Here is a 24,037-nt window from a genome sequence, read left to right as displayed (position 1 = left end):
AAAGCCACCAGAACCATGTTGGATAAGTGAAATAATTATTTGGAAACTTTAACAAATTAATTGCTTGAGGTTAATTTATGCCATTTGCAACGATCCAGAACTCAATTATGATGCACAATCTTTACTAAGGTCTGTAGATTTTACAGGGGAGTAAGCAGGACAGGGGGAAAAAAAAAAAAAAAAAAAAAAAAAAGACAAGTGTTACATAAGAAACACTGATAAACTGGTTCTGTTTGCTACATTTCTATAGTGCAGTAATATGAAATATTTTAGCATTGGCTGCAGAGACAGAAATGTTCAAATCCGTTAGTACACAGTTTATGCTAATTCTGCTTAGGAAATCCCTGCTGAGACACCCACAAAATACCCACAGGTTCAAGGCCAGGCTGGAAGGAGCTTTGAGAAGCCTGGGCTGGTGGGAGATGTCCCTGCCCATGGCAGGCATTGGAACAAGGTGGTTTTTAAGGTCCCTTCCAACCCAAAGCATCCTAGGAGTCCATGGTTGTGTGAGGGTATTCACCAGAACTGTTCTTCCAGCCCAGTCTCACAGAAAGGTCCACACAGCATCATATTTCCACAGCCAGACAGGACAAATAGAAGCTGAACTGCTGCTTCTCAAACTGTTCACTTTCCTTGGTCTCTAAAACAATGGCAAAACAAGTTTCAGACCTGGGCATCTTTGGTGTGAAAGACAAAGTTCAAGCACATCCAAACACAGCCTCCAAACCCAGCCTTTCATTGTGCAGCCCTGCAGTATTTTAGTAACTACCATCGTTTTTTCCATGGTGCAGCACAACCTGCCAGCCCGTGGTAGCTCCTGTCAATGACTCTGTACTTCAGAACAACAAATTCAGACCACACTCACACCACAGGGATGAGATCAATATAAAATCCCAATACCTTAGCTCTATGTATGTGGATAGCCCTATAAATTATTTCTCATTCTAGCAGCAGACCATTTCATTTAGGGGCTTTTCTCAGATTAGCAGGGTTCCAGCAAGTTCTGGTGCTGCTGCAATTTAGGCAGATAGTGCTTGTCAGGAGCAGACAGCTAATACAAGTTACATTAGCAAAGAGAAATACACATGGGGTTCTTTTGCATTGCTGCTGATATTTTTGCATGAATGGCTGCTTTTCTGGGTCTCTGTTTTAATTTAAAAACCGTCTGAGAGCTCTGTTGCCTGTGCTCTGTATCATTCTTACCCACAGGATAGGTGAAGACAGTAAACACCTGTAGCAACCATTCTTTTTCAGCTCAGCAATTTCAGGCACCAAGAGAGATTAGGGAAAATAACTTTTTGCTGAAGTAAAAGTTCACATAGTCTTGGGCAATGTTTTCAGGTAGTTGCCTTAATGCTGAAACATCTGTTGGCAGTAAACATCCACAACAAATGCCAGCTCTCAAAAAGAGATCCATGGATCCAAGTCTTCTTCATATCTACCAAGATTTTTATTTTTCTTTAACCACTCTTTCCATTTTTTGTCGTCTAAAAAGTATTGCTGTCAGGTGAGGTAAGGTCAGAAAGTTGTTCTAGCTCTTTCTGAGAATCAATTGAGCACCATCAGCCCTGCCAGTCCTGGGCGATACCTTTGCTTCAGCTCTGACAAACTGCTCCTCAGCTTGCAGCTTGCCTCCTCCAGGCTAGATTTCTCTCTTCCTAACATTTTTGGTATTAAAAACCCCCCAGGTAACTTTCTTCCTGTCTAATGACTAGTTGAGAGGATTCATAGTTACAGAAAATCAATGTTTTAAATGGTATTGAACAATGCTCTCAGAATCTCAAGGTGACTGGTTCAATCTTCCCTGATTAAACATGACACAGGATCATCAAAGTAAGCTGAAAAGTTGTTCCTTGCCTGTTTTTTTATGCCCTTTCAGACACAGCATCACATCAGTTCAACCAGGACCTCAGTCTGAGCTGCAAGAAGACAATGGGAGTATCACAATGGATTTTAAAAGAGTCGAAGGAATCAAATGTGCTCGGAGTCTGAGGATTAGCTATGGGAGGTAAAATTCTTCCAAACCACTCAACCATTTTGGAAGAAGTGTATTTGAAAGCATAAAGTGTGCAATAAGATATAATATCCAACTCCTCACCTACCAAGCTCTGTGGTATTTTTCTGCAATCTACATAATCCAGCTAATCCAAAGTCTGAAGGGAGGAGCCAGGACTCCTATTAAGGGAGTTTCTTTGCCTTCAGGCTGCAGGACAGAGCAGGAAGCAGCAAAACTGGCCTGGGATTTTTAACTCTCCTGTGCAGTGAATCCTTGAACACAGTTTTTGTGGGATAATTTTAGAAGCTGCCAGTAGAAAATGTCAGCCCCTGCAGGCAGAGTAAGGATTATCACGGGGTTTGCAGGTCCTGGTCACTAAAGAAGAGTGGGCAGTGACACCTTTTTCACTGTCCTTTGTGGCTGCAGCTCAGAGGACAGCACTAAACCTCACCGAATCATTTCACAGAAATTATATTACTGCATTTTCTCAGGAAAAAGTTCTGATCTCCAGATACTAAGTGGACACAGGTGTCTTCAAATACCTTTCCCTGCACTGGATGTTTTGACTATCGTTCTGTAGCATGACTTTTCACTGGCCAGTTGCCAAAGGACTCCAGATTTCTCCCCGAGGATATAAATACCAACAACTGAAGAACCCAGACATGTTATTTAATCTGTTTCTCTGTGTCTAAAGCATCAATGCTTTATTTTCTAGACAAATTTCCTAAGGAAATATGGCTGCTTTTAAGTCATTACAACATCAGTGATTGTACTGATTATTTAAATGTAAAAATACTTTTTCAAATAAAAATGACGGGCTGTCAAGTTCTCTGCTGATAAACGGTATTTTAAAAAACCAACATGAAAACAGCTACAGTTATAGGACATACCTTTTAATTCAAACTTCTGAGTTTTGTAGTTACAGCAGCATGTCTCTAATGCTTCAAGTAAAGAGGGATTTATCTGGCCAGCATAGAGAACTTGTGTGATGCAGTGAAGAAAGCTTCCATTATGTCCTACAGCTTTACTGAAAGCAATGTCTATAACCTTCAAAAGCTCTGAGCATGTCTTTTACATCTCCCCCTTGAAAAGGTCATTCTTTTTCCATTTTTCTCTCTTATTTACCATTGCTTTCTTTTCAGTAGGCAAACATAACACTTGTAAATGAGATGTACAGGCTTATGGAACAGAAGAAGCTCCAGCAAGACACAGCTTTGAACTTCTGAACCTTGTGGCCTCATGAACAGAAGCCAGGACTGGGGTAAATTTACCCACATTACTCTGTCTAATTAATGAACTTCACACCTGAAAGCTGCCTTCTTCTCATAGAAAGGTTGGCAAGGGTTTGGGAGACAAAATATTTGTTCAGTCATATTCTCATGTAAAAAAAAATGGCCAGATGCTTTCAAAATAGTTGAAAGAGCTGCTGTGATTACCTTTCCTAAAGGTCTCAGAAGGCAGCCGGAAAAACCACGTGAATGATGGAGGAAATCTTGTGTTTGAGGATATTTGTATCTGTTTTCCAGGAAAAGTACCTGCCCCTTTGTTGGGCTCTTCATAACTACTCCACCCCATTTCTGGGGGTGGCAGGAGTGTGTTTAATCAGGGAGTTGCTGGAAGGAATCCTCTGAGAGGCTCTGCCGAACAGCTCCAACCACTCTGAGGATATCAGAGTTTGAAAGGAAAAGGTGCCATGAGAACAAATCCATCCCTTCCATTAACTCAGGTTCCTCCAGCACTGCTAAAGATCTGACACGTTAGACAAAGATGTTCCATTAGCCCAGAATAAAGTTCCTGAATATGTTTAGGAGAGGGGGAAGAAAAAGAAAAATAAACAAAATTCTTTTCTCTGCAGACAAATAGTTGTAGATTGCAACACTTGATGAAATGAAATAACCCATCCTAAACAAAACAACCAAATACTCAGTTTCACTTCAAAGGTGACTCTGAAGCCTTCAAATTACAAGCAGAAAACCTCCTGAGATCAAGCAAGTCCCCAGAGTATTAGGAACTACTTTTAGCAATGTTGGCAAATTAATTTTTGCATAAATGCAACCAGAGAAAAAAGCAAATGTTGTAAACATGAAACAAAGTGTTAGACATTTACCAGCTTGTTTGGTTGGGGTTTTTTAAATGAATGAACGGTGAAACTCTGCCTCATCATTGCTGGATGGAAGAACTTGTTTGAACAGAATTAAAATGCAGGAGAGTTAACATTACCAAGACCAAAACTCACTGAGAAATTTTGAATAGTTCAAAAGAAAGATGTGTTTATTTTATATTCTGTCATCTCAATACTTCCTCCTCTGCCTCCTGGAGGATCTGAGGACAAAGGCAGAGAATGAGAGGGGTGTGTAACATTCACAGGCACAATTTAAGATCAGTCAGAGCTGTGACTGACTCCCTGCAGCTCACAAGAAGCTGCATTGCCTCCTCTGGGGATGTTCCAGCAGGCAGGAAATGGGACAGAGCAGCCAAGAGTGTTTATGGCCTTTTCCCTCACCATTCCAGGTCACTGTTCCAGGAACTGGCCAGACATGAACCGTTGGTCCTGCCCTGAAAGAATTCTCTTGAAAACACAAATTCTGAATAGAGCACTACAAGTTTCAAAATGTTTTGTGATAAGGCAGAAGAGTGGAAATAGAGACATGAAATACTCTGAGAGGATGTTTCACATTATGACACCATCCCAAAATTTTAAAAAATCTAAATATTGTTCATTCAGCATTGCAAACTCCTATAACTCACTTATGGGCATCTTGTATCTTCCTCTATTGATCTGACCTCAAGCTTCAGATATAAAAAGCTTGGGAAACAAATGGGGACAAATTTATCCCTGGTGCAATCCTATTATCTGCAGATGAATTTAGGCTATTTTATTAATCTCATTCCTACCTCTGCCTTTTTCCCCCCCAAATAAATTCAAAAATAATCAGTTTTACTGTTCCTTATTGCATCATGCAGTAGAAACATTTTAGATCCTATTTTCTTGATGGACATGAATGCAAAGGATTTTAAAATAGTGTGCAACTCTCTAAGTATTAATTCCATGTATGCATAGAGGAACAGGTATCAGTTTTATATTTTAAACTCTTATCCTACACCAGGCTTTGTGACAAGGCTTTTAAAGGCTTGTGGCAAATCAGAAGGAATATATTTTCGACTTTCATTTCAAGCATATCTGGAATTTTGCTTCTGTTTCCCCTCCATCTGGAACACAGATGAACCTCAATCAATCTCAAGTTTTCCTTAAGACAAAAGACACCTCTGTCCATTTCTCCAGGTGACTCTTTCTAGGATCCTTTCTATATTTGCACCTCTTGCCATGGGCTCCTTTCCTAAATCTGATAAGGCTAATTAGAGGTGGTCTCCCATGGACTTTTACCAACAGTGTTTTGTATCTAAAGCACTTTTTATCTCATCAAACCCTTTTATCAAACGTGTTTATTGTTTAACACTTCAGGCAAAACTGTCTGAGGAACTTTCTAAAGCAAAGTGCAGGACTGGAGTAACACAAATGATCCCATTACCCACCTACTTCAGATCCACACAAGTCTTCACCAACGGCAGATATGTGCCAGATAAACGTGTAAATGCACACTAATATACACTCAGTCCTTGCCTCTATATACAATCATCATTTATAAACCATCTAGCACAAAATAAATGGTCTATACAGTCAGAGAACTCTTAGGCACTAGAGAAGTGCAAATAAATAGCAGCCCACACAAGCTAATGTGAATAAATGCAAATTGTCATGAACACTCAGTGAAAAACAAAAACTTACATAACCTGCTCTGCTTAAAAATCTCTTTCAATTCTCATTTTTTATAATAACTTATTTGTTGGCACCAAATATGCCACGTTGAGCTCCTTGCTTTGGCATAGTAAGCATCATGTGGACAATATGTAATGTTTGGCAGAATGCAGAAGTTTCCTCATCCTTTATGCCTACCCAACAGAAGACCTATTTTATATTATTTGGCATCACTAATTAAAGTTATAGTGCCCCAGACTCCAAAGAAGTTTAAATGATTAATATACTCTGATTACTTTTTCCATTTTTTTTACAACACCTTCCATTAGGAATTCTCCTAATAAAAAAAAAAAAAAAAAAAAAAAAAAAACCTGGTTTAGATTTAAATTAAAACTTTGCCCTAAAAGTTTTTCCACCTCAGCGATGGAATTGAAATGCTGAGGACTCTAAGGGTGTTCTTTCTCTTATGCAAGGCTGAGCCATCTTCAGCATTTATTGCTAACTCTCTTAGAAAACTATTTATCTAGAAGAGATGAAGAATTTACTAAATCCAGACCAGACAATGCCTTAAAGGAGCACTTGCTAAAAACACCTGCTGAACAAAGAAGATTGAAATTTAATGGTTTGAAACATTTTATCTGCTTTTTTTGTGCTGTAATATTACTGTCTCCCATCAGAATCTAAACACTGAATAAAGAAAACAAGCTTTTCTCCTTTCTATTTTGACTCATTCCCCTCTATTTTGTTTCATTCCAGAACACTGACAATCAATTAATTCCAAATAAAAGACCAAAGAACTGGTTGCAGTATGCAGGTACCAGTAACTAGATTGATGAAAGGCCAGACCTATTGCTTCAAAGGAAACAAAAAATATTGAAACCAAAGGTGAACTGCACTTATTTGTCCTTAGCTACAGAAGGAAACCAGAAAAGGTCATAAACATGTGATGGTATTTGCCTACAGTACACTGGATTTTGAGCTCTGGCCTTAGAGAAGGCTTAAGACACATGGCTAAAACTATCAGGCCACAAGTTTCTTGCAGCACAGCCTTGGTGCTACACACTGACAAGATAAAATATTATTTGTGAGCAGTCTGAATTTGATTTATCATTATAACAATGTAGGTCAACATTATAATTGTCTCATCTGGTTATACAAATAGGCACTGGGATGCAGTATGGATGCAGACCTTGCGACAGAGCTTTGCAATAGAGCTCCTTTGGGCAAAGGACAGAAAGAAAATGCAGAAAAACATTTATCATACTGAAGTAAAACAAACATATTGTTATTATTTTTATAAAATAGTTGTTATTGGAACATATTAAAAATCTTGGAGATTGGTTTGAGTTTGCTGTAGGTAGAGCACATCACTTCATTGGAAATCTGGCAACTGAATAAAGTATTTTCCCATCCAATATTTACATTACTGCTACAATAAGCAAAAAATACTAACTAGAACAACCCTATTAAAAGTGATGTGTGAGCGATGACTGGTTCTTTACACACACCACAAGAAAAAAATTTACTCTGGACCAAACCAAAACCCAACACTTCAAACAATCTTCCTGACTGGTGTGAATAAACAGGGAGAGAGTGATGGACACCCAGGAGAACCAGCCCAGAAGTGGAGAGCAGAGCAATGGAGCTGCAGTTTCCTCTCCACATTCCCCATAAACAGCCTTGCAGTTTTCTGTAAGAGCTGCCACCCTTTTATTCAGCACATCCTCCTGGGGAGCACCTAAAGGATTTGATGAAATTCTCCATCACACAAAGCAGGGTCTGTGCCTCCCAGTGAAGGATCACCCTGACAAATTATTGATTAATACCTGGCAGACACACTATAAATGAGGTACAATTTATCAGGACACAGTGACAGTCTTTGCTTTCTTGAAGCTCATCTTCTATTCACTCTTCTAACTTGCTTTTGGCTAAAGCAATTTCTTGAGTTCATCTTCAGCCAAGTGTCATCTGTTCTCTCCCATAATCGTTACCCTTCTCGCTAATTAGTAAGGTTTAGCTTCCTCCTGTTACACACTTAATTAACTTCTCCACCTTTGGAAAAGCAATTTCCCCTGAACGAATTACTATCATGACTGTTTCATACAATGAACTAGTTCTAAGTATAGTCTTCAAATGGAGCAACGCTGCTCAGACAGACACTGAGAGGTGCAGAGGACTTTCTGAAAGTGAATCGACTTCATAGGGATGGCAAAGATAACCATGATGAGGAAAAACTCAATCAGAAAACACTTATTCACTGTGCCTCCATCAGGAGGAAGAGACTGAGGAGAGAAAGAGATGAATAACAGCTATTGTGTGTGGCAAATGCTATTCTCTAACATTCATCCAGTGCCTTCCTCTTGTAATGGTTTTGGCTGCACAATAACAGCGAGTGTAAGTGAGCTCAGAGCTCCATTTGTCACCTGCTGCCTTCCAACAGGTACGTACCAATAACAACACTTCTGCTGAAAGGCTGTGCTTGATAGGCAAGACACAAAAAAAATGAGATGGCAACACAGCAATAGATAGAGATAAATCAAGTAGTCACAGCTTAAATGAATGGCAAATCACTGGTACAAAACAGAGTATCAGCCTCTGGTGCCCTCCCCCTCAAAGACACGCTGCCTACCAGGACATTCCTTCTTATGCCACCAAGAATTTAGTACACGTATCAAGTTAGGTCTTCCTATCAGTCATTTCCTCTAAGTGTAAACCAGGAAAATCAAGTGTGTTCTACTGATGCAAATTTAAACAATGGTTTATGGAATCGCAGTGTCTGGCCCAGATTCTCTGTGATGTGTTCAAACTCCTACTTAAGTGAGAAAAAATAGACACACATTTCTATGAGTTTCCTTTGTAGGACTATGCCCAGTTTCCCTCTCTCATTGCTGGCACCAGAAGCAGAAAGTGACTGAAATCAGAGCATGTGCAGATCATAAATGCCATGACTTCAGTATCAGCTTGTCAGAAAGACACCCAGTGTCCCTTCTTGTCAGTCGTGCTGTAAGGAAAGCACTCATGAGAAATGACAGAGGTTTTTAAATGCTGGGTCTATTTGGAGGAATTCACATAGACAAATCTTTGTCTTTGCTTTCATGCCAGCCAGGACTGTGGGTTTGGTTTGTGTCACACTCACCCACCTCCTGCATGGGGCCAATTTAATGCTAACAGTTTAGAGTAAATGGAGAAACATGATTGACATGATATCCTAATAATAAGTATCTTCTCAACAGGAATTAGGAGCAAATAAGGCATGCAAGGCCTCCTCAGATGCACATTTTAGATCATCATTATGTTTGTTTTCCATTGTTAGCACTTGTGATTCAGATGAGTTGGAAAACGATTGCTTCACAGAATTGGGATGCTCATTGTGAGGAGACTATCAAAATGTTAAGTACCTGAAAGATTTTTTTTTTATTAGTAATCTGTTTCTTACTTCCTTTTCTTCAAATTTGACATTTCTGGCCTGTTATATTGCTCCAATATCCATTGTTCTCTGGCTACTTGTGAAAAACAGGGTGTGGAGCGAGTGATGCACCAGACATGAGGTATAAATGCAGGTGGTACTTGGACTCTACACAAGCCACATACAGAGTGTAATTACAACAGAGGTTATGAAAACAGTGATTATTTCACTCTTCTCATAGTCTTGCTTCCTCTTTTTCAAACATTCTGCAAAAAAAAAAAAAAAAAAAGACTCATCTAAGTGCCTCCTCCCTGCTCTATGTCTGGGAAAATTGTTGCTATCTGTGATTTTGTCTATCCTCCTAATCTTCTCAAGAATCAAATAAGCTTTTCTTGGCTTTATATAACAAAAGGAAGAGCAATGCAGCATTTTTCAGATGATAAAGTATTAAGATTTTCAATAATTGAGGACTGAAAATCTTCCAACATCAAAAGCAGAACCTGTTATTTATCATGATTCACACAGGAGCTAAGACATCTAAATACCAAGGAGGTGAACAGTGCCTGGGGGGATCACACAAAACCCCTGGGGTACATACATACAAAAATATTCCCATTTGGTTTAGGAATTGCCTAACTTCAGACAGGTTTAAGCTGTGAAGGTTCTGTGGGATGTATCATAGATACTCTTTATACCCTGGTCACTGTCAGAGGCAGAATACTGGGGCCATTCTCCTGCTCTTACTGGTGCAACACATCCAGACTTAGAGCCTTTACCCCATAAATTGTTGGAATTAAAAATTAGAAGCCTTTCCAGTGGACATCCTCTGGTTCAGCAACAAATGGTGAATTTTATAGTTGCTAAACAGTATAAATTTAAATGTAGACTAAACAGGCACAGAAGCTTTAATAAACTGTGGGAAGAGGTATCCTCTGTGCCATTTCCACCAGGAACTCTGGCAAATGGGGGCTGTAATTGCTGCTCCCTCTTCCACCTCCTAGCTGCAGATTAAGGCTGTGTTTGGGTGGAAATCACATTGTGTGGGGGTAACTGCACACCCAGAAAAGGAACAATGCATTTAAATTGCCCAGTGTCTAACAACATTTGTCCCTTTTCCCTTAAAAGCTGCTGGCTGATAAATGCTCTGACATCTCCCATGACACAAAAAACCCAAGAGAGACAAGTCAAGACACACATTCAGCTTTTCAGCCTCCATGTAACTGTAAATGCCACAAATCAAGTTACTCATCAGAAAATGAGTTTGGAGGTTTCAGAAAAGGAATCGCTGCAGTGAGCATCACAATAATAATTCCTGCATTCCTTCTCCTCTCACACAGGACTCTGACAGACTGGGGGGATCTAGCAGGGAAGAGGCTGAGTCCGGGAGATTAGGAGATAACAGGAACATTTTGCATGGCAGTAGAATGCGAGTTACTGCATTCAATTCTATTCTATATACAAATAATTATATTCTAACAACTTTAAGGCAGTCAAAGTGTACAGCTTTCAACAAATAATAATTTCAAACAAAACCTTTATCTCTACAGCCATTTCCTCCCATTTGTCCTTTGGTTCATCCTTAACATTACTGATTTTCTAAATCCTAGGCAGGTAGAAATCGCCTTGGTAAAAACCTAACCCTGGCAGAGCTTTTCTTCCTGCAATGCCAGCAATTATATTTGATAAGTAGCAACCCCCATATTTAATGAAAATAAGAAGCAGAAGCTCTGTTAAAGCAAATGTAAAACAAAATTAATAAACACAAATGCCTTATTATTTTGTTCTAGTTGCCTCTTCTCCGGATATCAGGAAAAAGTGAAAAAAAAACGTTGCCACTTATGAAGATCACGTTTCTTTAAAAAATTATGAGAACCCAAATAACCTTTTTTTTCCCCTTTTAATTAAAAAGATACATTAAAACACAAACCTAGAAATCTGAAGGTTTAATTAATCACATTGAGTTTAGCTAATGATCTTTTACAACTCACTTCGGGTCCCAGAGTGTCCCACAGCAAGCAAGAGGACTTTAATAAGATCCATATGGATCTCAAGATCGCCACTGAAGTTGTTCCAGAATATTATCAGACACAGATGGGATTTCTAGAAGATGTTACAAAATCCTTTCCCTCTGCAAACATCCCTTAGGGCATTTCCCAGCTGCAAAGTCTGTTCAGTAGAATGTCAGCCAGAGCTGGTCAAGTAGCAAATCACAGGTTTGGGAATGTCCCCCTCCCCTTCCCAAATGAAAACATAAATTGTGCTGTGGCTCATGAGGTCATGGCACTTGTTACTGGCAAATATCCATATCCATAGAGGAGATTTTCGTATATTCCAAAGGTTTACTGGGATCTCTGTCTGAAAATTGGCCCTGCACTCTTTCTCCTGTTTCTTATCCCAGACCTCGATCCATTTCTCCCTCCAATCATTAAATATAAGCGGCTCAGGACCATCAATTTGATGGCAGCTGTATGGCACAGAAATAGATCCAATGGCAAGGAAACCTCTTCTCAGTGGCAGAGAACCACTTATCTGGTCAATATTTGGTAATTCTCTCTATATATCATAGAAAGCCAAAGAGTTAATTTGTCAAGATGCTGGAAAATTCTCCATTTAACATAAAAGAAAACAGTTATTTATGAACAACTTGCTAAGAGCTCCTTCCTCACCACCGACCAGAAGAGAGACAGTCCTAAAAATTTAGATTCTCTTTTTGTGTACTAAATCACTCAGCTGTAAGAATTTTTACAAATCATCTCCCATAAAATGGTGAGAAAATTTTACCCAATCAGGCACAACATATAGAAACTGGGAAGACTGAAAAAAACATATATAAAAAAATAATGTCCCCAAAGAGATACCGACATGATTTGACTGAAAAATAGAGCAGCCTCTTCAAATTTATTACATTTGTCTTTGAGGACTGTTATTTGTAGGTCCCCTCCTCTTTGCTGCATGACTGAACATTCAAGAATGAGACCTTAAGACTCAAACATGACTTAACCTGATAAATTTCTAACTCAATTTACAGCAACGTCATGCATATGCTAAACCCCATCTAACATTAATATTTAATGAAGAAATAAACCTGCCACAAGAATAAATTTACAGCACATTTAGCGCACAGCATTTTAGAGGTGTCTGTTGAGGAGGTTTTGCTGTCGAGACAAGGTTTTAAACTGCCAATAGTTTAAAAGTAGTAATTTTTCATTGCATTTCATTCGTAAGCTCTGCTCCTTTTAAGAGACTCCAGGCTGTCAAGGTTAATTGAACCCTCAGGGCCCTCAGAATGACTGCATTTGTTGGGGCTCTGCTGGCTCCAGGCTCAGCTCCCTGATTCCTTTGCTCTAAATCTTGTCTCCAATGATCTTCTTCATAAATATAATTTCAACTTTAATCTCAACAATTATGATCTGCTGATCTAATTCTCTGATTTTGCCCCGTGTCTATCTGGCCAGACTCAACTCCGTCTTTCGTGCATCTCATGATCAGCTTAAAACATCAAACTCAAATAATAAGGAGCAGAGGAATAGACAGCTGGAATTTTCCTCCTGTCTAGACAGCATGACCTCCACCTGCAAGTGACACACTCACTAAAACTCCACACCCAAACTTTCTGCCAGCAAACATTTCTCAGAGTGTTCCTCACAACAGCCCCAGAGCTATTTCAGAGCTCTTGGCTCGCCTGCCTCCTGTCCACCCATGACCAATGTCTGGTGACTTCTTTCTCCCAAGTCCTTGTTTTGGGGGCAGATCAGCAAAATCACTGTGTTTTTAGGTCAGCATTGAAAGCTGCTGCTTTCCCTTGCCAATCCCAGGGGAATTTTTGTCCTCTTTGGAATCCTGTGGTCATAAAACTCATCGGTTTTACTAAAGCCAAGTGCTTTTGTTCAGAGGTTGGAAGAAGTATCAAGGCAAAAAGATACAGGGAACAAACAGGCTTTGCTTGTACTTAGTCTCATCTAATTTTACGCTTCACTACAAACAAAATTAGCTACATTTCCCTGCTAAATTAGTCTAGCACCTCTAAACCAGCTTTAGTCTCCAAGCAAGTGCAGGTGCTTCAGTGTGTTTAGAGGACAGATTTTCCCTTAGGAAAACTGACTATAACAGAACTTTAGCTTTCCTTCTGAAACAGAGCTTTTTATTTAACTTACCAAGTTTTCTGTTGGAATTCTACTGGAATGGACAAATGTCTATTTGGGCTTCCTTTGTCATTCAGAAAGGAAAAAATTTTCCAGGATTGTTCTATTTTGTAGAATAAATTCCAACACCTGATGAATTATGTCCAATAGCTTCTTTTCTCAGGGCTCAGATGTTCAGTCTCCTAAGGCAGGATGATGGTGACATCCTTTAAAAGGGCACATTTGCTTTCAAGTTAAAATGTTATATAAATAAATTCTGCTTTAAAAAGAGTCATAGCTAGAACATTCTAGCTTGAGAGTTGAACTGAAAAGGGAAAAGAAAACCCTAGGCAGAATGATAGAGTCATTAGAGGTCTTTCTATGGACATAAGTGAGCTCAAGTGGGAGTCTAAAGTAGCAATCTCTATGACTTAGCCACTCACAATCATTTCCATGAAATCAAAATATTAAGAGCATCTTCTAAATTCAGAAATAGTCAAGTGCCTTATCAAAATGTATGAAAAATCAGTGAAACTAAGCCAAAGGAAAAACTTCCAAACTTTCCTTGCCTTTGCATATTTACCCTTTTCAGCAGTCTACAGGGGATTTTAATTTACGTGATTTTTGAAACTCAGGTAATGTTGTGATTGATGGGCTGGTGGAGTGATAAGGTCATGGATATGCCAGCTTGGTAACAAAGTTAGGGAGAAACCCCACACTGGAAATCTGTACAACTCATGGTAGGCAATGAGTGATGCCAGGCTGTGCCATCACCTCTGTGGGTTCTGGTGGCTCAAGAACAGAAATGCAAATTAAACTCTTCCAGGCAAGCCAGCACATGGCCCTGTAGCATCTTTGTACTATTTTCTACTTCAAATGGGAGATGTACAATCAGCAATTTGCTTTAATGTTTTAAATCATGACCTTCCTAATGCTGCAGCATCCTTGCAGAAGTGATTGAGTATTTGGATTGTAGAAGAATAATTCTCAGAATATAGGGTGTCTTGGGTCCACTTTCCCCTCAGGCAGTCCTTTTCTCACAAGGGATCAGATATATTTTGGAGATGTCACCCATACAAAACGGCCAAATTTCAGTATTTCCTCAGTTTTCTCAAATATTCATATTCTTTTAATCTTTTTCTTGCACTGAGAACCACTCCAGCTAGTGCTGACAGAAATGTATTTTGCTCTACTTCAACTTTTCCTGATGAAAGTACTCCTTTCCCTGAGGAAACAGTCACTGGAACGGAGCAGGATATTTATTCTAATGCAAGAAGGTATCAGCATATCTGTTTATAAAGCAGTTTCTTCCCCTCTGCTTTGTGTCAGGACAGGAATGCTAAACTGCATCTCAATTACTAAACCTCAGTATGGAAGATACATGCAGCCTCCTGAACCCAGAAAGGCTATCATAATTAACTCCTCAATAAAGCTGTAATTAATTATTGACAATTTAATGTCTCCACTTTTAACCTTAAATAACAGGCAGGAATCACTGGCTGTCATCTCTTCCTTAGCACTGCCAGCTGCAGCACAGGTGTTTTCAATCAGGTCACCCCAAATCCATCAGCCACTTACAGCATCCACTCACACTGCAGCAGCACCTTTCCCTGCAGAATAGCGATGGATTCTTCATTTGAATAATTTACGTCTGAGTTTTGTAATAGAAACTCATCATTTAGTGAAATGAGCTACTAAACGGACCTTAGAAGCACATCATCCCCAGCATTTCCCACAGAAACGTGGTTCTGTGCTGCTTATAAAAACCCAGAACTGTGATATCCAACATTAAACTGTAGCTGCTGGATTGGATGCTCATCTACACCCTTTGCTGAGCTTTTCCTCTACAGCCACTTTGTGTTTTGAGTCTATCTATTAATTTATAAGGTGTCTGCTGTTGTAGATAGCTGTTAAATAGTTAATAGGGACCTACTGCACTTTGTCCAGCAGCATAACTGCAGCCTGCCTAATAAAACCCTCCTGCAGTAAGTAATGATTCTCTCCTTTCACACTTCTCACACTGAATTCACAGTTGTATAATTAAATATTTCACAGTGTACAGAAGAAAAAGGCTGTACAGCTTCTCCATGTAAATTACTTTTATACCACAAGGCTACAGAAAGTCTCCGAGCTGAATAGTCCTACCTGAGTATATATTTCAAGTATATATGTTCAAATATTTTAAAATAAAAATTAAAAATAACTTCTCAATGCCAAGGTATTGGCCAAGTTAAAATGATCTTTCCTGAGCACAGGTACTGTTGCTACAGGTGTGCCACCTAATGCCCAAGGAAAGCCTTGAATTGATCCAGCTTTATTTGCCCCTGGAAATTTCCTTCAAGACAAATCTTTTCACTGTGAAAAGTTGTTGCAGGAGTTGCTGGCGATGGGCAGTGGAGAAAAACTCAAAGTGAAAAGGTTTCTCCTACTGCCACAATGGCCTTAGGGATTGCTGAGAACTAACTTAATTACAGGAACAGCAATTTTGCAGGACAGCAGAGAAGAACCCAGGAGATCCGAAAGCCACAGGAGTAAAAGGTGCAAAGCCAAAGCAGGCTCACCTTCCTTCTTGGCTGTGTAATGTCCATTTCTGGCACCACAGAGCACATTGACCCACAGTGCCTGGCACCAAAACTACCAAAATCTACTTCCAAAAGTTGTCTGAGAGAAGAAACACAGATTTATAATTGGGGTTCAATGAGTTTAAGGAGTTTTCATCAGTCAAAACCTACTCTTTTTTTTTTCCATAAACTACTTGTTTTATTGCTTTTACTCTCATAAAATTTGAACTGCCTTCGAAAGAACACAATCAGCACTTTGAGAGGAACAGGCAAAATTTTGTGCAAGTACAGACAATGACCACTGAGCTTTTAAGAATTTTCCATGACCCTTACATTACAGAAAGCTCATAAATCACCAAAAATTACATTTGCCTGAAAAGTCTTTGCACAGCTCATAATTAATGAAGGAAAAATTAACAGAAATTTCATTTCACAACTCAAAATCTCAAGTTTCAAGTTGCACATATATGTTAATGGCCCAAATGTCTTATTTCAGAAGTACTCACTCAGTGGATATCATGAGTGTACATCTAATTTTAAGTTCCAGTTCCTGTGTGGATCACTAGATGGCACATGCCCAACTTGGTGAACTGGTTTTATGCAGAAAAGATCTTTGCAAAGACTCTTCTGCAGCTAAGGAGTACCAGGAAAGTTAAGACACTGCTTTGCAATCTGCTAATTATCTGTCTATTCAATTCCTTATTTAGCATAAATGGTTTCAAAACAGATATGAAAACAAGGATGTCCAAAACAAGGAAGAGCTCTTATTATTTAAATGCAGCTGGGGAAAAAAATTTATAGGATGTCTTGAAGAGCTGCAATTTGCTTATAATTTCTGAGCCAGCTTTCTTGTCCTGATTGTGTATGTGTGTTTGAAGTACATTAAGTGGTTGAAATACAGAATGATTCACAAACTAACATTCTGTTTTATCTTTATTTTGGGAAATACATTTGATCTGTTGAAAGCCTTGGTTAGATATAAGAGGTTATAGAGACTTTTTTTTTTTATTATAGATACATTCTGTTTTTCAAATGGAAGGCAAAGTAGGCAAGTGAAGGCTTTCATTTAGTCAGAGCTGGGTCTGAAGTAGATAAAAGCATTTGGGGCTGAGTATAACCCCGTTATTACACATCATCTATGAGTAGCCCTGATGTTCTTGCTTACCAAACAAGCCTTTTAAAATATAAGATACATTTTATGATGAATGCCTAGTAACACACAAACTCCTTTGACATGAGTGCTCAGTTTCTTGTTTGCAGCTATTTTCCTCTAAGTGTTTCTGGGTGATTTCAGTGATTGCCTCTATCAGGTGGCACAGGGGGACAGGCACAGGCTGGCTTTGCTGTTCACAGGGACCATCCATGACCCTCAGCCCTCACCCCAGTGCAGGCTTTCAGCATTGTTCCATCCACATCAGCCTTATCAAACACCAACAAGCTCATAGGTTTTCCACCAGACCTACGCTTTGCTATTCAGCTCAGAGTTTTGATATTAACCTTCATCCAATGTGCACCAGGGCACGAAAGTTGCCCATGTGGTGAGCTGACAGCTGCACATGCCAAATCCCTCTCTTTCCATGCAATCCAGCACCAGCAGAACTACAGGATGGGATTTCCACTTGCTCCATGCCCAGCTGGAACCAGCTGCAGTGCCAGCACAACAACCACACAATGGTCACTCTGGAAAAATCTGCTTTGAGGGCTGCTTGTGATCCCAGCACACTGCACGCTCTGGTCACAGGCAGAGCACAAGCAGAAATACCCTTCCATGTGCATGGCACGGCCCTGCTGGAAAAATGTGATGGTATAAATCCTTGGAGAAGCTGTTATAGATTCCTCAGAGGGCATATGGCTGAGATTTCTTTACTGAAGTCACAAGTTTCCTTTTGCTTGCACATATTCCCTAACACTTCCTGAAGTTTGTCACCTTCGGGCTTCCAGTGAACTCTGATTAAAATGAATTTGGCATCTTGTGCCTTTGATTTAATTCCTTTTATTTGTTCATGGGCATCTAGAAGTAAAGAGTGTGACATGGAAAAATAACAAAAAAAAGAAATAGAAAAAAAGAAAAAAAAGAAGACAACTTTTTTTTTTTTCAATCTACCCACTCACCCTCCCCCCAAAATCTAATGTGCAACATCAGACCAGCTTAGTGCTTTGAGAACTCCCCATACCCTCTGAAATTGAAGAGGCTGTACTCAATTTCTAAGAAGCTGAACCAGAATACAGCCTATACGAATACAAAATTAAAACAAACATAATTTTTAAAGTTATCGCAATGTAAAAGAGATTGTAGGGTGCATAGGAGAGAAGTGCCCTCCAATCCATCACACATTGCGTGGGCCAGACTAAATCCAGGCTGAATTATTTATGGCCATAAAAGAGGACTGTCCTTCTGCTTTGACCACTGGGGAACAGTACAGCTGCACAGGTTGTCTGTGATTTTTAATCTGTAAAATTAGATTATTTCCTTATATCTTAGGGATAAAACATAGAAGTCATCATGTAGAGCCCAAGGAAGAGTTTTTGCTTATCTCCTATTAACTAAAAGGGGGAAGGCAGAGCTCAGGCACAGAATGGTGGCCAGACACACATTTTCTCCCAGCTGGTACCTTTGGGACCCCACGCTCTGCTGCAGGGGATGGCAGCTGCTGGTTTGGGTATCAGACACTACACAACACTCACAAACCTCAGTTATAAAGGTTTGCTGGCTCCTTCCACAGTCCCCCTGGCACCCCTTGGAATCCAGCCCAGTGCTACTGGAAAGGATCCTGGGTGTGAGCCACACATGCCTGCATACCTTCTTCTGACTTAAGAAAAAGTAAAATTTCTCAAGTGGGAGCAGGGGAGTGAAGTTCATAAAAAAAAAATTCAGGAGGGGAGGCAAAGTGATGCAGTCACACAGAAGTTTTTGTGCATGGCAGACAGAGGAGAGAATGCAAACCTGGCTGATTGGGCTTAGCAAAGCCTCTCTTCTGAGGGAAGCCCCCTTAGGGCAAGCAGCCACCGCAGTCTCTTGTATGATAAAAATCAGCTGGCAAGAGTAAACCCCTAAATGTGGTTGTGCATGCTCAGTAAGAGGCAAAAAGGCCTTTTGGACAGGCTGGGATTATTTTTCATCTGAGCCCCAGACAGATCACTGGGCAGACAAACAATGACAACTCCTCCTATTTCTGGCTGGGTCAGCTCCCGATCACCACCAGAACTGTGGGGCTGCACTCACCAGGAGATTTAGGGCAGCAAATTCTCTTAATCTTCAGTTTGCCATCTACTGCCAGCTAAATATTTACTGGGCTGGAGGGCTCCAGAGGGCAGCAATGTAATCTTGTTACTGTCTCTCCAAACTGTTTGTACACCCACCAAACCCCCCCTCATTATCACACAGCTGCCAGTCTGATAACGCCCCTGGCACAGGTCAAGGTTTTGATAGCAGTGGTACACTAAACATCAAACGTAAAAAGATATTAATTTTAAATGCAATTTCAGGCTGTTTTGAACTAATTCTTTGAACAAGCTTGTTTCACAGAGGAAATTAATGAAAAGTTAAAGGCCAAAACACAAAGCTACAGAAGAGACTTGTTATTTTCATTAATAAATAAAATAAATACTCTGAAAAAGCCTTTCTTTATTTTTATTGCTCTCAATGCTTTTAAAAAGGCTTCTCACCTGGCACACAAAGCTCCAATAGCACTAAATGCCCAGAAAACATGCACTCATTTTGTGCTAAACCTGCAGGATGACATATTTACATTCATGTTAAGGGATGCAAACAAAGAAAAACTCAATTCCAGCAACATCAGATGCAAAGTTAAATGCCAAGAAAAATTATTCCAGGAGAAATAACACATTAAAGAAATAGAAAATTGGCATTTCAGTCTTGCAGATGATTCAGTCTGCATTAATTCCTTTCAAGATTCATACAACGGGTAAAACATCTGCATCCTCTGGACCCCTGCCTCCATTATTTTATGAGTCAGAAGGATGATCAGGGAAGGAACCGGGATCACAAAGACACAGAAGGAACTGTTCTCCAAAATGAGACTTCATTCACAGAAGTCAAAATGCTGTTCCACATTCCTGCTTATGTCATCCACATCTGTGGAGTTCAATTTTAACCTGGAATATGGCACAATATAAAACCTATTGATGTTATTTTTTGGACTTCACTGAGGAAATCAAGGTAATGAGGAGAAAACCATAAAAAAGGTGTAGAGGAAATAGATGTCATGACCCATTATGAAGAGAGGTGCACATCATTTTGTTTCTGTGACTGATCTATGAGTGAAATCCAATTTGCCTAGATTTCATTGTGCAAACCAGGTGAACAGAAAATAAATTTGTTCTGAAATAAATCAACTCTTTCATACTGGAGGAAAATCAAATTCAGAGCCGAAAATCAAGATTCAGAAAGCCTATACAGAAATAATGAAAAATGGGCAGACATAATCAAAATAAAGCTTGGACTCATTCTGTTGCCACAGCTGTAAGGACACCTTTTAAAGCTGGTCTTCTTCTGCAGATCACAAAAAAGGAAGGTGCCAGCCTTCGCATGCTACCAGAGGCTTGTTTTTTCTTAAGTGTTTGTTGTGCCTTGCAAGCCTAATGAATTATGTTTATAAAGGTTAATTAGCTTTCTCCTATAATTCTACTCGAATGCAAAACTCTTGCATCTCAAACAAATAAGGGAATATACACCCAATTATTATTCCAAATGCAACTCAGTGGAATATTCCAAATATCTTCCTTCTTTTTCCTAGCAGACAGGCTGGAATGTTTTAACCCTCTCCTGCAAAACTGCTCCAATGTTATCCAGGCACAACCTAGGCAAGACAGAAATCCTGATTTCTGGAATGACCAGCTGGGCAAACAAATATAAATATAAATCCCCATGGCCAGCATATTCCCCATACATAATAATAAACCAACAAATTAAGAGGTACAGAATTATTCCTTATTTAAACACAGTGACTCTGAACAGAAACTCCTCTTGCAGCCCGATGTAGACTGGTCACAGTGCAGGAGCAACCAGAACAGAGGGGGAACCAAATTTTTGAAGGAAAGCTAAAACACAACATTCTAACAAAGGTCAGAGTTCAAGTTAACACCATTAACTGAAAGCATTAGCCACTCAAAAATATTGAATTTCCACAGCCACCCCTGTTTTGAAGGATTACATTTTCTCTCTTAATAGAATAACCAGCAAAGTCCAACTTTTTGTTATTGTTACTTTCATAGAGAAAATTTTCTTTTTTCATGACTGGGTAAATTTTCTATATTTTTCTGCCAGTGATGTGCAGAAGTGCAGGAAGAATAGAGCAAAAATTCCTTGGTGCAGTGGACAAATGGCATGGTTGAGGTTTATTGCTGCTCCTGTTCCTTAATATTGCCTAAAGTTCTACTCATATTTCCAGATCCATGCAACCTAAAAACAATCAAACAAGTCAGGCTAAATAATCTAGACTGCTCTCAGATACCAAAAGAGTTTTTACCTCACAACACATAAATTACAAGGAAGCATAATCAGTTATTTGGCATAAAATGAAAATAATCTGTTCCATTACTGTAGAAGTATCTTAATCAAGACTCTAAAATTAATGCAATGATTCAGAAAACACATTACTGTTCAAACAAAAATATTAGGCATCTGTGTTTCCTAAATATGCTTTGCTAATTTATCAGCAGCAGCTCCTTCCCCAGAGGCTCACAGTACACACATTCCCACGTTTTGGTCTCTGGTTTGAAAACACCCTCTCCATTTTCACAGGGCTGGAATTTTTCTCCTCCACTCTTAACTTGACATAATAAGACCCAAAGTGATGCACACAGTTTTCAAACAGCTGAGGAGTTGATGAGAAGTGCATGTTCTTACACATAGAGCCCGTGTCCTGGATTTTCCAGCGTCTTATAACACCCCAATTTAAAGAAATGTTAATACAAGCTTTATTGGGATATGCAAAATTCATAGATCATTTATTTGGATGCTGCTTGAAATTCCTGCAGGTACAAGCCTTTCATACTCTGTGTTTTAATGGATGTGATCAAAACATGAACACTACTAAACTTTCATTAGGAAAAATAAATAAATAAATTCCGAGGTGATCAGGGGCTCAGTCAAAGAGTTCTGCTCTATGGGGCCTCTCAGGGCCAAAATCCACTTAAAAAAAAAAAAAAAGTCAGGTAAGAAATGGTAATTTTAGTCTATTATTTTTTGGCCTTATGACATGAATAAAGGTATATCAGTATTGCAGTTATATGAAACAATATAAGCATCCTGCTGCAAGGCTCTAGAACTCAAATGCTAAGTAAATATTAAGCTAATTTTAATATTTGTAAGATTTCCTCACAAATATTCTCTTCTGTTTTTTTTTTTTTTTTTTCATGCTTCTACTTACAGCAGGGTGTAACCAAAACCTACAGTATATAAATTTATATCTTTAGTCTTCATCACGGGAATGTACACAAACTTGCAGGTTATAAGATCAGTTCATCTGAAATCAAAAGATCTCAGCTTTCTTCCCATCTCTTCTGGCCTTTTAACAGCTTGGAAGAATGCTTATTGGGATTTGCATTTTATTTCAACATGATGATATATTTGTTTTTATAATTCTCTATTGACAAGGCATTCTGCTACAGTACCCTGATCATGTAGTATCCTACAACAGAATGTGTAAATGGATTCACTGGACTTACAACCAATAGCAATTTAGGCATGGATTGGAGTTTTAATTGCTTTCTTTGAATAATTTTCATCATATCGACAATTTGAACTGTCTTAGTCTACTTATACTGCTCTGTGATATAATTTTGTCCCTTATTGACACAAATACCCTACAGCCAATTTAGGCAGCCATTAGGTTTTGCATTTAAGCCTTACTCAGATTTAATGATCTAAAAATACACAAAATCTTGAATCAGTAACTAAACAATAAACTCAGCAGCGAAAATATCTCGGTATGGTGAGATCCCATGCAATTGTTGTGATTTTTAAAGCCATCCAGGTGTAGCAGCATGGACTTCCATGATGGATAAACAGGGAAATGAAACCCTACTGGATTCAAACTCTGAGGCCTGCAACCTTGCAGGACAGGACATGGATTGGAGTTCTCTGACTCACCATGAAAGCACAAGAACAGAAGTTGTGAGACATGCACCACAAGTTCTCACTCCTCCTTGGTCACCACGGATGGACACAGGATCCTGGGGACTAAACAAATCTTTGTGTTTGCTAGCACAGTTTATCTTTTATTACTGTTCTCAGAGGAAGTTTCCTTTAATGAATAACATTCATTAGTTATAGAAAACCTGAGAAAAAAACCAGCACAATGAATTCAAGGGACATCCTGCTGCTATCACAGAATCAACTCCTTTGGGATGACTGGGGGTGAGATTTTGTCTCTGTGAAACTCTCAGTCCCTGCTGACTGTAGAAAGAGGCAAATTCCCTAATTCAGTCTTTGCAAACACTTTCATGTTTCACTCTATGGATGATATGAGGGGAGATTTTTCCTGCTGATGCTTGAGCTATCCAAAAGTGTCTCCGAGGCACAAGTTACAGCTGCTGGAAATCCAGACTTTACTGGGGCCCTGACTTTCTTAGTCCGCCTAGGAAAGCACACAAAGCAAACTTGGTGGGAAGTGAATGGACAACACAGAGAACATCCTGAATTGGGAGGGACCCACTGGGATCCTCAAAGTCCAGCTCCTGGCCCTGCACAGGACAACCCAAGAATTCCACCATGTGTCTGAGAGCATTGTGCAAACACTTCTGGAGCTCTGGCAGGAGAGAGACATAGAGGAGATACTCAGAAGAAAACTTTGTCAGAAAGGTCATTATAACCTTCCTCTGGATTAGAAAGGAGAAAGAATAATTCTGAAGTTGAGTATTTATTTACCTCTAATAACAAGGCAGCTAATCTTTTCAGATTAGCAGAACCTGTTTATAAACCTCCTCAAAACTAGGGAGCTTTGAGCTCCAGGCTTTGTTTGGGATATTACTCTGTGTACGATGAATTAATAATTCAACTTCCTAAACAAAGCATCCACAGCATTCATCTCTGCTCAACAAACAAAGCACTGGCTCACCAAGCCAGGGCATCCTGAAGTGCAAATCACCAGGGAAAAATAAGCAAGCACAAGATGTCCCTCTGCTCCCAGGAGGGAGGTGGCTGGAGCTGTGCTGTCAAAGAGAGGAGACACA

General features: G+C 39.4%; 2 long non-coding RNA genes across 2 annotated transcripts; one reads left to right on the top strand and one right to left on the bottom strand.

The window, feature by feature from the left end:
- Positions 1-4,415: 4,415 nt before the first annotated feature.
- LOC116451211 lies at positions 4,416-23,575 on the bottom strand. The gene is made up of 4 exons (XR_004243128.1): positions 23,491-23,575; positions 20,673-20,679; positions 15,237-15,246; positions 4,416-4,426 (listed from the first exon to the last, which is right to left on the bottom strand). It is a non-coding gene; the product is annotated as an uncharacterized LOC116451211 (long non-coding RNA).
- On the top strand, positions 4,949-23,576 carry LOC116451209. Its single transcript, XR_004243127.1, has 3 exons — positions 4,949-4,959; positions 11,363-11,372; positions 23,495-23,576. It is a non-coding gene; the product is annotated as an uncharacterized LOC116451209 (long non-coding RNA).
- Positions 23,577-24,037: the final 461 nt, after the last annotated feature.

This window comes from Corvus moneduloides, chromosome 14, assembly GCF_009650955.1.
Source record: "Corvus moneduloides isolate bCorMon1 chromosome 14, bCorMon1.pri, whole genome shotgun sequence".
Taxonomy (NCBI): Eukaryota; Metazoa; Chordata; class Aves; order Passeriformes; family Corvidae; genus Corvus; species Corvus moneduloides.
This window is presented reverse-complemented; position numbering and strand designations above follow the sequence as displayed.